Source organism: Oncorhynchus keta, unplaced genomic scaffold (genome assembly GCF_023373465.1).
Source record: "Oncorhynchus keta strain PuntledgeMale-10-30-2019 unplaced genomic scaffold, Oket_V2 Un_contig_901_pilon_pilon, whole genome shotgun sequence".
In the NCBI taxonomy this organism is placed as follows: domain Eukaryota; kingdom Metazoa; phylum Chordata; class Actinopteri; order Salmoniformes; family Salmonidae; genus Oncorhynchus; species Oncorhynchus keta.
Window position 1 is genome coordinate 1 of NW_026290354.1, and position 12,895 is coordinate 12,895.

The following is a 12,895-nucleotide window of genomic DNA, read 5'->3' on the forward strand; positions in this document are numbered from 1 at the left end:
GTATTGTCGGCTAAAAATCATGTTGAACACTACTATTACACACAGTCCATGCAACTTATAATATAACTTGTCAAGCACATTTCTTTTCTCCTGAACTTGAGGCTTGCCATAAAAATGGGTTGAATATTTATTGACTAAGGCATTTTTAGCTTTCATTTTTTATAGTGTAAACTTGTCATTATATTATGTATGAAAAACTTTCATATGGTTTCTTTCAAATATCATAACATTTCATGACCATTGTGGAAAAGTCAATGTGTGAATACTTTCTGAAGGTCAATTTATAACCAATGATAAATAATTGTATTGCTCAGTACTTACAGTGCATTATTAGGGGCCCTATGTATCTGAAAGTATCTACTATTATTATTGTTTTTTAAGTTGTCAGTAGGCCTAATGGACTAGCTTTCTTTCCCTATCTGATCACAGTGTCTGTCCTTATCAGTCCCTATCTGATCTGACTGTCTTTCCTAACCTGTCCCTATCTGATCTTTCTGTCCTAACCTGTCCCTATCTGATCTGTCTGTCCTAACCTGTCCCTATCTGATCAGTCTGTGCTAACCTGTCCCTATCTGATCTGTCCTTATCAGTCCCTATCTGATCTGACTGTCTCTGTCCTTATCAGTCCCTATCTGATCTGACTGTCCTAACCTGTCCCTATCTGATCTGACTGTCTCTGTCCTTATCAGTCCCTATCTGATCTGTCTGTCTCCGTCTGTCTGTCACTATCTGATCTGTCTGTCTCTGTCCTTATCAGTCCCTATCTGATCTGTCTGTCCTTATCAGTCCCTATCTGATCTGTCTGTCTCTGTCCTTATCAGTCCCTATCTGATCTGTCTGTCCCAACCTGTCCCTATCTGATCTGACTGTCTCTGTCCTTATCAGTCCCTATCTGTTCTGACTGTCCTTATCAGTCCCTATCTGATCTGTCTGTCTCTGTCCTTATCAGTCCCTATCTGATCTGTCTGTCCCAACCTGTCCCTATCTGATCTGAGTGTGTCTGTCCTCTCCCCCCATGTCTGTCCAGTGAGACACGTGAGGAAGGATGAGAGGAAGTACTATGAGGAGCTGCTGAAGTACAGCCGAGATCACCTGATGCTCTACCCCTACCACCTGTCAGACATCATGGTCAAAGGCCTCCGGATCACCCCCTTCTCCTACTATATCAGCATCATGGAGGTACTATAATACTATATACTATTACTATATATAATATATCTACTGTAGTCACCCCTTCTCCTACTATATCGGCATCATGGAGGTACTATAATACTATATACTATTACTATATATAATATATCTACTGTAGTCACCTTCTCCTACTATGTCAGCATCATGGAGGTACTATAATACTATATACTATTACTTTATATAATATATCTACTGTAGTCACCCCTTCTACTATATCAGCATCATGGAGTACTATAATACTATAATAATATATAATATATCTACTGTAGTCACCCCTTCTACTATATCAGCATCATGGAGGTACTATAATACTATATACTATATCTACTGTAGTCACCCCTTCTCCTACTATATCAGCATCATGGAGGTACTATAATACTATATACTATTACTATATATAATATATCTACTGTAGTCACCCCTTCTCCTACTATACTGCTCAAAAAATAAAGGGAACACTTAAACAACACAATGTAACTCCAAGTCAATCACACTTCTGTGAAATCAAACTGTCCACTTAGGGAAGCAACACTGATTGACAATAAATTTCACAAGCTGTTGTGCAAATGGAATAGACAACAGGTGGAGATTGTAATCAATTAGGAAAACACCCCCAATAAAGGAGTGGTTCTGCAGGTGGGGACCACAGACCACTTCTCAGTTCCTATGCTTCCTGGCTGATGTTTTGGTCACTTTTGAATGCTGGCGGTGCTTTCACTCTAGTGGTAGCATGAGACGGAGTCTACAACCCACACAAATGGCTCAAGTAGTGCAGCTCATCCAGGATGGGACATCAATGCGAGCTGTGGCAAGGAGGTTTGCTGTGTCTGTCAGCGTAGTGTCCAGAGCATGGAGGCGCTACCAGGAGACAGGCCAGTACATCAGGAGACGTGGAGGAGGGCGTAGGAGGGCAACAACCCAGCAGCAGGACCGCTACCTCCGCCTTTGTGCAAGAAGGAGCAGGAGGAGCACTGCCAGAGCCCTGCAAAATGACCTCCAGCAGTCCACAAATCTGCATGTGTCTGCTCAAACGGTCAGAAACAGACTCCATGAGGGTGGTGGGGGTTGTGCTTACAGCCCAACACCGTGCAGGAAGTTTGGCATTTGCCAGAGAACACCAAGATTGGCAAATTCGCCACTGGCGCCCTGTGCTCTTCACAGATGAAAGCAGGTTCACACTGAGCACATGACAGATGTGACAGAGTCTGGAGACGCCGTGGAGAACGTTCTGCTGCCTGCAACATCCTCCAGCATGACCGGTTTGGCGGTGGGTCAGTTATGGTGTGGGGTGGCATTTCTTTGGGGCGCCGCACAGCCCTCTATGTGCTCGCCAGAGGTAGCCTGACTGCCATTAGGTACCGAGATGAGATCCTCAGACCATACATGCAATAAAATGCAAAATAATTACTTAAAAATCATACAATGTGATTTTCTGGATTTTTGTTTTAGATTCTGTCTCCCACAGTTGAAGTGTACCTATGATAAAAATTACAGACCTCTACATGCTTTGTAAGTAGGAAAACCTGCAAAATCGTCAGTGTATCAAATACTTGTTCTCCCCACTGTACGTTCATAGTGCTCTGGTCTATAAGGTCCATGTACGTCCATAGTGCTCCTGGTCTATAAGGTCCATGTACGTCCATAGGGCTCTGGTCTATAAGGTCCATAGGGCTCTGGTCTATAAGGTCCATAGGGCTCTGGTCTATAAGGTCCATAGGGCTCTGGTCTATAAGGTCCATAGGGTTCTGGTCTATAAGGTCCATAGTGCTCTGGTCTATAAGGTCCATGTACGTCCATAGGGCTCTGGTCTATAAGGTCCATAGGGCTCTGGTCTATAAGGTCCATAGGGCTCTGGTCTATAAGGTCCATAGGGTTCTGGTCTATAAGGTCCATAGTGCTCTGGTCTATAAGGTCCATGTACGTCCATAGGGCTCTGGTCTATAAGGTCCATAGGGCTCTGGTCTATAAGGTCCATAGGGCTCTGGTCTATAAGGTCCATAGGGCTCTGGTCTATAAGGTCCATAGGGCTCTGGTCTATAAGGTCCATAGGGCTCTGGTCTATAAGGTCCATAGGGCTCTGGTCTATAAGGTCCATAGGGCCCTGGTCTATAAGGTCCATAGGGCCCTGGTCTATAATGTCCATAGGGCTCTGGTCTATAAGGTCCATAGGGCTCTGGTCTATAAGGTCCATAGGGCCCTGGTCTATAAGGTCCATAGTGCTCTGGTCTAAAGGTCCATAGTGCTCTGGTCTAAAGGTCCATAGTGCTCTGGTCTAAAAGGTCCATAGTGCTCTGGTCTAAAAGGTCCATAGTGCTCTGGTCTAAAGGTCCATAGTGCTCTGGTCCAAAAGGTCCATAGTGCTCTGGTCTAAAAGGTCCATAGTGCTCTGGTCTAAAGGTCCATAGTGCTCTGGTCTAAAGGTCCATAGTGCTCTGGTCTAAAAGGTCCATAGTGCTCTGGTCTAAAGGTCCATAGTGCTCTGGTCTAAAAGGTCCATAGTGCTCTGGTCTAAAAGGTCCATAGTGCTCTGGTCTAAAAGGTCCATAGTGCTCTGGTCTAAAGGTCCATAGTGCTCTGGTCTAAAGGTCCATAGTGCTCTGGTCTAAAGGTCCATAGTGCTCTGGTCTAAAGGTCCATAGTGCTCTGGTCTAAAGGTCCATAGTGCTCTGGTCTAAAAGGTCCATAGTGCTCTGGTCTAAAGGTCCATAGTGCTCTGGTCTAAAGGTCCATAGTGCTCTGGTCTAAAAGGTCCATAGTGCTCTGGTCTAAAAAGGTCCATAGTGCTCTGGTCTAAAGGTCCATAGTGCTCTGGTCTAAAGGTCCATAGTGCTCTGGTCTAAAAGGTCCATAGTGCTCTGGTCTAAAGGTCCATAGTGCTCTGGTCTAAAGGTCCATAGTGCTCTGGTCACAAAGGTCCATAGTGCTCTGGTCTAAAGGTCCATAGTGCTCTGGTCTAAAAGGTCCATAGTGCTCTGGTCTAAAAGGTCCATAGTGCTCTGGTCTAAAGGTCCATAGTGCTCTGGTCTAAAGGTCCATAGTGCTCTGGTCTAAAGGTCCATAGTGCTCTGGTCTAAAGGTCCATAGTGCTCTGGTCTAAAAGGTCCATAGTGCTCTGGTCTAAAGGTCCATAGGGCTCTGGTCTAAAGGTCCATAGGGCTCTGGTCTAAAAGGTCCATAGTGCTCTGGTCTAAAAGGTCCATAGGGCTCTGGTCTATAAGGTCTATAAGTGCATAGGGCTCTGTTTAGGACAGAACCGTAGTCTCAAATCAGTCCATTCAAGAGCTGTCCTATTGTGCATACTGTGCATTTAGGTCATACTGATACCAGTCTTTACACTAGAATGAGTATAACGGAGGTGTCCTCTTTCAAGCCAATGATGGCATTATGGGGATATGATTCAAGCCAATGATGGCATTATGGGGATATGAGCAAAGCAGGAAGTAAAAGCAGGAAGTGTACGCATCAATCTGTGCTGTGATTTGTTGAATCAACTGAACTGACATGACATAAAATACATTCCATTACATGAGCCACATCAGTTAAAATTCATTTGAATAAACATTCTACATTACCATGGAAATGATTTCATCACAATACCAGGAAGCGATTTCACTCATGAGTTCACTAGTCAGATTGCCAGGAATAGAGGTTCCAAACCCATTCTATTCATTGTATTTCTATGTTTATATTTCTACTCTGTAAAACCAATTGACCACAAGGGGTGTATTCAGTTGGGAGAACGGTTACAGAGCCGTGCAGATAGAAATGTATTGTATAGTGCTCAAAATAACTCCCTATTATTGAGGACCGAGGATCATATCTGTTCTACATGAACCTTTCTGCTAGAATTTTCGCGGTAAAGGTGTCAGAGCTAAATCGGTCTTCTCCGAACGGTTTGGCCACTCGGTGGAAAGATGAGACTCTTGTTTTGATCTAGGATGCCCACATGCCCCACAAGACTCATCTGAAGGTCCCCCCCGTACCAGGTAAACCAATTTATGGAGAAAGTTTAGTGCCTAAAACAAGGGGTCAAATACAACTTCTCCAGTAGGAGGAGACTCAGGAGGAAGGGTTATATATCACTGCTTGTCCAGATGGGTAGGAGGAGACTCAGGAGGAAGGGTTATATATCACTGCTTGTCCAGATGGGTAGGAGGAGACTCAGGAGGAAGGGTTATATATCACTGCTTGTCCAGATGGGTAGGAGGAGACTCAGGAGGAAGGGTTATATATCACTGCTTGTACAGATGGGTAGGAGGAGACTCAGGAGGAAGGGTTATATATCACTGCTTGTACAGATGGGTAGGAGGAGACTCAGGAGGAAGGGTTATATATCACTGCTTGTCCAGATGGGTAGGAGGAGACTCAGGAGGAAGGGTTATATCACTGCTTGTGTGAAAAGGTCTTTGTCTAATGCAGCTGTATTGATTCTCTGGGAGAATAAACTTGGTCGAACCTTTCGTAGTGTCCGGCGAGTTTTTACTCTGAACGTTAGAAGCTAACACAGTACACTACGATGGTGGATTGCCCCAGTCAGTGTGGGGTGGACCTCAACTGTTATCCAGCACATCCTACATACCGCTACTCTTTTTCATTGCCTTGAAGAATTTCATTGAATTTCAATGAACTAAAATGCACAGATTTAATATAATGAACAACTAGGCCTACATCTAGTGCCCAAACTCCAACTGTTGCTGAGCTGATTGTGATATCGTTAATGGTGAAAAACATTCAAACCAAGGCAACATGAGGCAACATCTCACTGCACGTTCTGAGGCAACATGTCACTGCACGTTCTGAGGCAACATGTCACTGCACGTTCTGAGGCAACATGTCACTGCACGTTCTGAGGCAACATGTCACTGCACGTTCTGAGGCAACATGTCACTGCACGTTCTGAGGCAACATGTCACTGCGCGTTCTGAGGCAACATGTCACTGCGCGTTCTGAGGCAACATGTCACTGCGCGTTCTGAGGCAACATGTCACTGCGCGTTCTGAGGCAACATGTCACTGCGCGTTCTGAGGCAACATGTCACTGCGCGTTCTGAGGCAACATGTCACTGCGCGTTCTGAGGCAACATGTCACTGCGCGTTCTGAGGCAACATGTCACTGCGCGTTCTGAGGCAACATGTCACTGCACGTTCTGAGGCAACATGTCACTGCACGTTCTGAGGCAACATGTCACTGCACGTTCTGAGGCAACATCTTCATACTAGACATGTAAATTACATTACTGAACGATGTGTCACTCTGATAATCCATTTGATGTGTTTTTAATAGGATAAATTAATTACTGCACTAAATAGGGAATAGTGTGCCATAGGGCCCCTGGTCCAAAGTAGTGCACTACATTGGGAATAGTGTGCCATAGGGCCCTGGTCCAAAGTAGTGCACTACATTGGGAATAGGGTGCCATAGGGCCCTGGTCCAAAGTAGTGCACTACATTGGGAATAGTGTGCCATAGGGGCCCTGGTCCAAAGTAGTGCACTACATTGGGAATAGGGTGCCATAGGGCCCTGGTCCAAAGTAGTGCACTACATTGGGAATAGGGTGCCATAGGGCCCTGGTCCAAAGTAGTGCACTACATTGGGAATAGGGTGCCATAGGGCCCTGTTCCAAAGTAGTGCACTACATTGGGAATAGGGTGCCATAGGGCCCTGGTCCAAAGTAGTGCACTACATTGGGAATAGTGTGCCATAGGGCCCTGGTCCAAAGTAGTGCACTACATTGGGAATAGGGTGCCATAGGGCCCTGGTCCAAAGTAGTGCACTACATTGGGAATAGGGTGCCATAGGGGCCCTGGTCCAAAGTAGTGCACTACATTGGGAATAGGGTGCCATAGGGCCCTGTTCCAAAGTAGTGCACTACATTGGGAATAGGGTGCCATTTGGAACATTGACAGTGAATAATGAAGGTTCAGGGAAGGGAAGGAATGGTGTAGGAAGAGAAATTAGTTTAATTTGCTGCTCCCTTTTTCCTGGTTTAATTCCCCTCCCTCCCTCCCTCCCTCCCTCCCTCCCTCCCTCCCTCCCTCCCTCCCTCCTCCCTCCCTCCCTCCCTCCCTCCCTCCCCTCCCTCCCTCCCTCCCTCCCTCCCTCCCTCTCCTCCCTCTCCTCCCTCTCCTCCCTCTCTCCCTCCCTTCCTCCCTCTCTCCACCTCCCTCCCTCCCTCCCTTCCTCTCTCCTCTTCCTCTTCTCTTCCCTCTCCTCCCTCTCTCCACCTCCCTCTCTCCCTCCCTTCCTCCCTCTCTCCACCTCCCTCCCTCCCTTCCCCTCTCTTCTCTTCCCTCTTCTCTTCCCTCACCTCCCTCTCTCCACCTCCCTCCCTCCCTCTCTCCACCTCCCTCCCTCTCTCCTCTTCCCTCCTCTCTCCACCTCCTCCACCTCCCTCCCTCCCTCCCTCCCTCCCTCCCTCCTCTCTCCTCTTCCCTCCCTCCCTCCCTCCCTCCCTCCCCTCCCTCCCTCCCTCCCTCCCTCCCTCCCCTCCCTCCCTCCCTCCCTCCCTCCCTCCCTCCTCCCTCCCTCCCTCCCTCCCTCCCTCTCTCTCTCTCTCTCTCTCTCTCTCTCTCTCTCTCTCTCTCTCTCTTCCTCCCTCTCTTCCTCTCTCCCTCCCTTCCTCCCTTCCTCCCTCTCTCCCTCCCTTCCTCCCCTCTCCCTCCCTTCCTCCCTCTCTCTGTCTCTTCCTCCCTCTGTCTCTTCCTCCCTTCCTCCTCTCTCCCTCCTTCCTCCCTCCTCTCTCTCCCTCTCTTCCTCCTCTCTCCCTCCCTCCCTCCTCTCTCTCTCTCTCTCTCTCTCTCTCTCTCTCTCTCTCTCTCTCTCTCTCTCTCTCTCTCGCTCTCTCTCGCTCTCTCTCGCTCTCTCTCGCCTCTCTCTCTCTCTCTCTCTCTCTCTCTCTCTACCTTCCTTCCTCCCTCTCTCTCTCTCTCTCTCTCTCTCTCTCTCTCTCTACCTTCCTCCCCTCTCTCTCTCTCCCCCCCTCTCTCTCTCTCTCTCTCCCTTCCTCCTCTCTCTCTCTCCCCTCTCCCTCCCTCTCTCTCCTCCCTTCCCTCTCTCCTCTTCCCCTTCTCTTCCCTCTCTCTCCACCTCCAGGACATCATGAACGTAGAGAAGAGTTACGACTCGCTGCCCAACTTCACTGCTGCTGACTGTAAGTAGCCTGTTGCTGTACTTTCTCTCTGAGCTGTGTGTGGTGTGTGGGGCAGTATTTCCGGTTGCCAGTAATAGCTGCTTTTGGCCCAAAAACGATAATCAAAAACGATAAATAAAATTGGCGCGGTCATTTGTCCGGGCAGAAGAAAAAAACAATTAATTACAAAATAATAATTTTTAGCCTATTAATGGAAATAAATTTGACCGGTCATGCTTATCGGTCTATAGGTTAATTTGCATAATTTTGTGGAATTAAATTGGCACATGCATTTTTCATCTTATTTATCACACGAGCATAGCATACATATACAGCGCCTAATTTGAGTGGAAAATCAGTCAGACACTGTGAGAGCTGCTTCGACAGCTCCTCAAACCGCTTGTTCGTTGCTGCTGGACTGAAATGTGCTTTTATAAGCCCAATCATTGCATAATAGTTATAAATGCAATCGTGTGTTAAAAACAGTTTTGATGGCCACGATTGAAAAGGGCTACTGTTTTTATTTCTCAACTGGTAATTGTAGCGCGCTTCCCATTTGCCATTCAAGTGTGTAAGCAGCGGTTGTTGGCAGGCTTTCAGAGTGTCACACTCCACTTTGCAATGAGCTGGAGGCAGTCTGCATTTTGAAAACGTTTAGTTGTTTGAAACCTGAAAGTTTTACTACATATTATGAGGCATGTCTTTCAAAGTAGCCAAAATCAGACCATAGAAATGTGGAGGAAATTATTACTTCCATATGCCATTGAAACCAGTAGCATATTTCACTCACGTTCTAATGGTTTTCAAATCAACTTTCTTTCATTGTCCATTAGTTAAAGGCACAATTTTAGTCATATTAGCATCCCATGCTAGTTGATGATAATCCTAGTCATATTAGCATCCCATGCTAGTTGATGATAATCCTAGTCATATTAGCAACCCATGATAATCCTAGTCATATTAGTAACCCATGATAATCCTAGTCATATTAGCAACCCATGCTAGTTGATGATAATCCTAGTCATATTAGCATCCCATGCTAGTTGATGATAATCCTAGTCATATTAGCATCCCATGGTAGTTGATGATAAACCTAGTCATATTAGCATCCCATGCTAGTTGATGATAATCCCAGTCATATTAACAACTCATGCTAGTTGATGATAATCCCAGTCATATTAACAACCCATGCTAGTTGATGATAATCCCAGTCATATTAACAACCCATGCTAGTTGTTGATAATCCTAGTCATATTAGCATCCCATGCTAGTTGATGATAATCCTAGTCATATTAGCATCCCATGCTAGTTGATGATAATCCCAGTCATATTAACAACCCATGCTAGTTGATGATAATCCTAGTCATATTAGCATCCCATGCTAGTTGATGATAATCCTAGTCATATTAGCATCCCATGCTAGTTGTTGATAATCCTAGTCATATTAGCAACCCATGCTAGTTGATGATAATCCTAGTCATATTAACAACCCATGCTAGTTGATGATAATCCTAGTCATATTAGCAACCCATGCTAGTTGATGATAATCCTAGTCATATTAGCAACCCATGCTAGTTGATGATAATCCTAGTCATATTAGTAGCCTATGATAAACCTAGTCATATTAGTAACCCATGATAATCCCAGTCATATTAGTAGCCCCTGATAATCCTAGTCATATTAGTAACCCATGATAATCCTAGTCATATTAGTAGCCCATGATAGTCCTAGTCATATTAGTAACCCATGATAATCCTAGTCATATTAGTAACCCATGATAATCCTAGTCATATTAGTAACCCATGATAATCCCAGTCATATTAGTAACCATGATAATCCCAGTCATATTAGTAACCCATGATAATCCCAGTCATATTAGTAACCCATGATAATCCCAGTCATATTAGTAACCCATGATAATCCCAGTCATATTAGTAACCCATGGTAATCCCAGTCATATTAGTAACACTTGCTAGTTGTTGATAATCCCAGTCATATTTGTGACACTGGCTAGTTGTTGATAATCCCAGTCATATTATCAGATATTTCCATCTATCATGTGCAGTGTACCTTTGACAAGTGTTTTCCTGCTAATTGCATAATGGAAGGAACATTTGTATATGTGGCCTGCTGCCTTGTGCGCATTGCTGTGCTTTATAATAAAAAAAAATAGTTAATCAACCTTATTGTCTAAATGTTCTGAGCTGTTGTATCAGACTCATTGCTTTTTAAAGTTGTGTTTTTTATGAAGTCTAGGCCTACTGGTTGATTGAATTTGGGATTTATCTCCTACAACTGTCCCAGAGTCTGTCTGTTTCATTGTTGCACAGAATGACAAGCTGGCCAATAGAACAGGTTAACTTTTCTGCTATAGTAGATTGACAGGCTAGTGATGTGGCTGTTCGTTACTCATCTTGTTGGCTGAGGAAAAGTAAATGTGGACGGTTATTCTAACATCTTACAAATGGCTATCGGAATTCAATAATAAGGACGCACGCCATGTGTAGTATTGTAGTACTCCCTCTCTCAGGGATAAACTGATGACTGTTAGTAGTAGTATTGTAGTACTCCCTCTCTCAGGGATAAACTGATGACTGTTAGTAGTAGTATTGTAGTACTCCCTCTCTCAGGGATAAACTGCTGACTGTTAGTAGTAGTATTGTAGTACTCCCTCTCTCAGGGATAAACTGCTGACTGTTAGTAGTAGTATTGTAGTACTCCCTCTCTCAGGGATAAACTGCTGACTGTTAGTAGTAGTATTGTAGTACTCCCTCTCTCAGGGATAAACTGCTGACTGTTAGTAGTAGTATTGTAGTACTCCCTCTCTCAGGGATAAACTGCTGACTGTTAGTAGTAGTATTGTAGTACTCTCTCTCTCAGGGAAACTGCTGACTGTTAGTAGTAGTATTGTAGTACTCCCTCTCTCAGGGATAAACTGCTGACTGTTAGTAGTAGTATTGTAGTACTCCCTCTCTCAGGGATAAACTGCTGACTGTTAGTAGTAGTATTGCCGTACTCCCTCTCTCAGGGATGAACTGCTGACTGTTAGTAGTAGTATTGTAGTACTCTCTCTCTCAGGGATAAACTGCTGACTGTTAGTAGTAGTATTGTAGTACTCCCTCTCTCAGGGATAAACTGCTGACTGTTAGTAGTAGTATTGTAGTACTCTCTCTCTCAGGGATAAACTGCTGACTGTTAGTAGTAGTATTGTAGTACTCCCTCTCTCAGGGATAAACTGCTGACTGTTAGTAGTAGTATTGTAGTACTCCCTCTCTCAGGGATAAACTGCTGACTGTTAGTAGTAGTATTGTAGTACTCCCTCTCTCAGGGATAAACTGCTGACTGTTAGTAGTAGTATTGCCGTACTCCCTCTCTCAGGGATAAACTGCTGACTGTTAGTAGTAGTATTGCAGTACTCCCTCTCTCAGGGATAAACTGCTGACTGTTAGTAGTAGTATTGTAGTACTCCCTCTCTCAGGGATAAACTGCTGGCTGTTAGTAGTCTTGTAGTACTCCCTCTCTCAGGGATAAACTGCTGACTGTTAGTAGTATTGTAGTACTCTCTCTCTCAGGGATAAACTGCTGACTGTTAGTAGTAGTATTGCAGTACTCCCTCTCTCAGGGATAAACTGCTGACTGTTAGTAGTATTGCAGTACTCCCTCTCTCAGGGATAAACTGCTGGCTGTTAGTAGTCTTGTAGTACTCTCTCTCAGGGATAAACTGCTGACTGTTAGTAGTCTTGTAGTACTCTCTCTCTCAGGGATAAACTGCTGACTGTTAGTAGTCTTGTAGTACTCCCTCTCTCAGGGATAAACTGCTGACTGTTAGTAGTATTGCAGTACTCCCTCTCTCAGGGATAAACTGCTGACTGTTAGTAGTATTGCAGTACTCCCTCTCTCAGGGATAAACTGCTGACTGTTAGTAGTCTTGTAGTACTCTCTCTCTCAGGGATAAACTGCTGACTGTTAGTAGTATTGCAGTACTCCCTCTCTCAGGGATAAACTGCTGACTGTTAGTAGTATTGCAGTACTCCCTCTCTCAGGGATAAACTGCTGGCTGTTAGTAGTCTTGTAGTACTCTCTCTCTCAGGGATAAACTGCTGACTGTTAGTAGTCTTGTAGTACTCTCTCTCTCAGGGATAAACTGCTGACTGTTAGTAGTCTTGTAGTACTCTCTCTCTCAGGGATAAACTGCTGACTGTTAGTAGTCTTGTAGTACTCCCTCTCTCAGGGATAAACTGCTGGCTGTTAGTAGTCTTGTAGTACTCTCTCTCTCAGGGATAAACTGCTGACTGTTAGTAGTATTGCAGTACTCCCTCTCTCAGGGATAAACTGCTGGCTGTTAGTAGTATTGTAGTACTCTCTCTCTCAGGGATAAACTGCTGACTGTTAGTAGTAGTATTGCAGTACTCCCTCTCTCAGGGATAAACTGCTGACTGTTAGTAGTATTGCAGTACTCCCTCTCTCAGGGATAAACTGCTGACTGTTAGTAGTAGTATTGCAGTACTCCCTCTCTCAGGGATAAACTGCTGACTGTTAGTAGTATTGTAGTACTCCCTCTCTCAGGGATACACT

The 12,895-nt window shown here is 44.8% G+C and overlaps 1 pseudogene; it reads left to right on the forward strand.

Moving 5' to 3' along the window:
* Positions 1-1,031: 1,031 nt before the first annotated feature.
* Positions 1,032-12,895, forward strand: part of LOC118382319 (protein FAM91A1-like) — an 87,509-nt pseudogene continuing 75,645 nt past the window's right edge.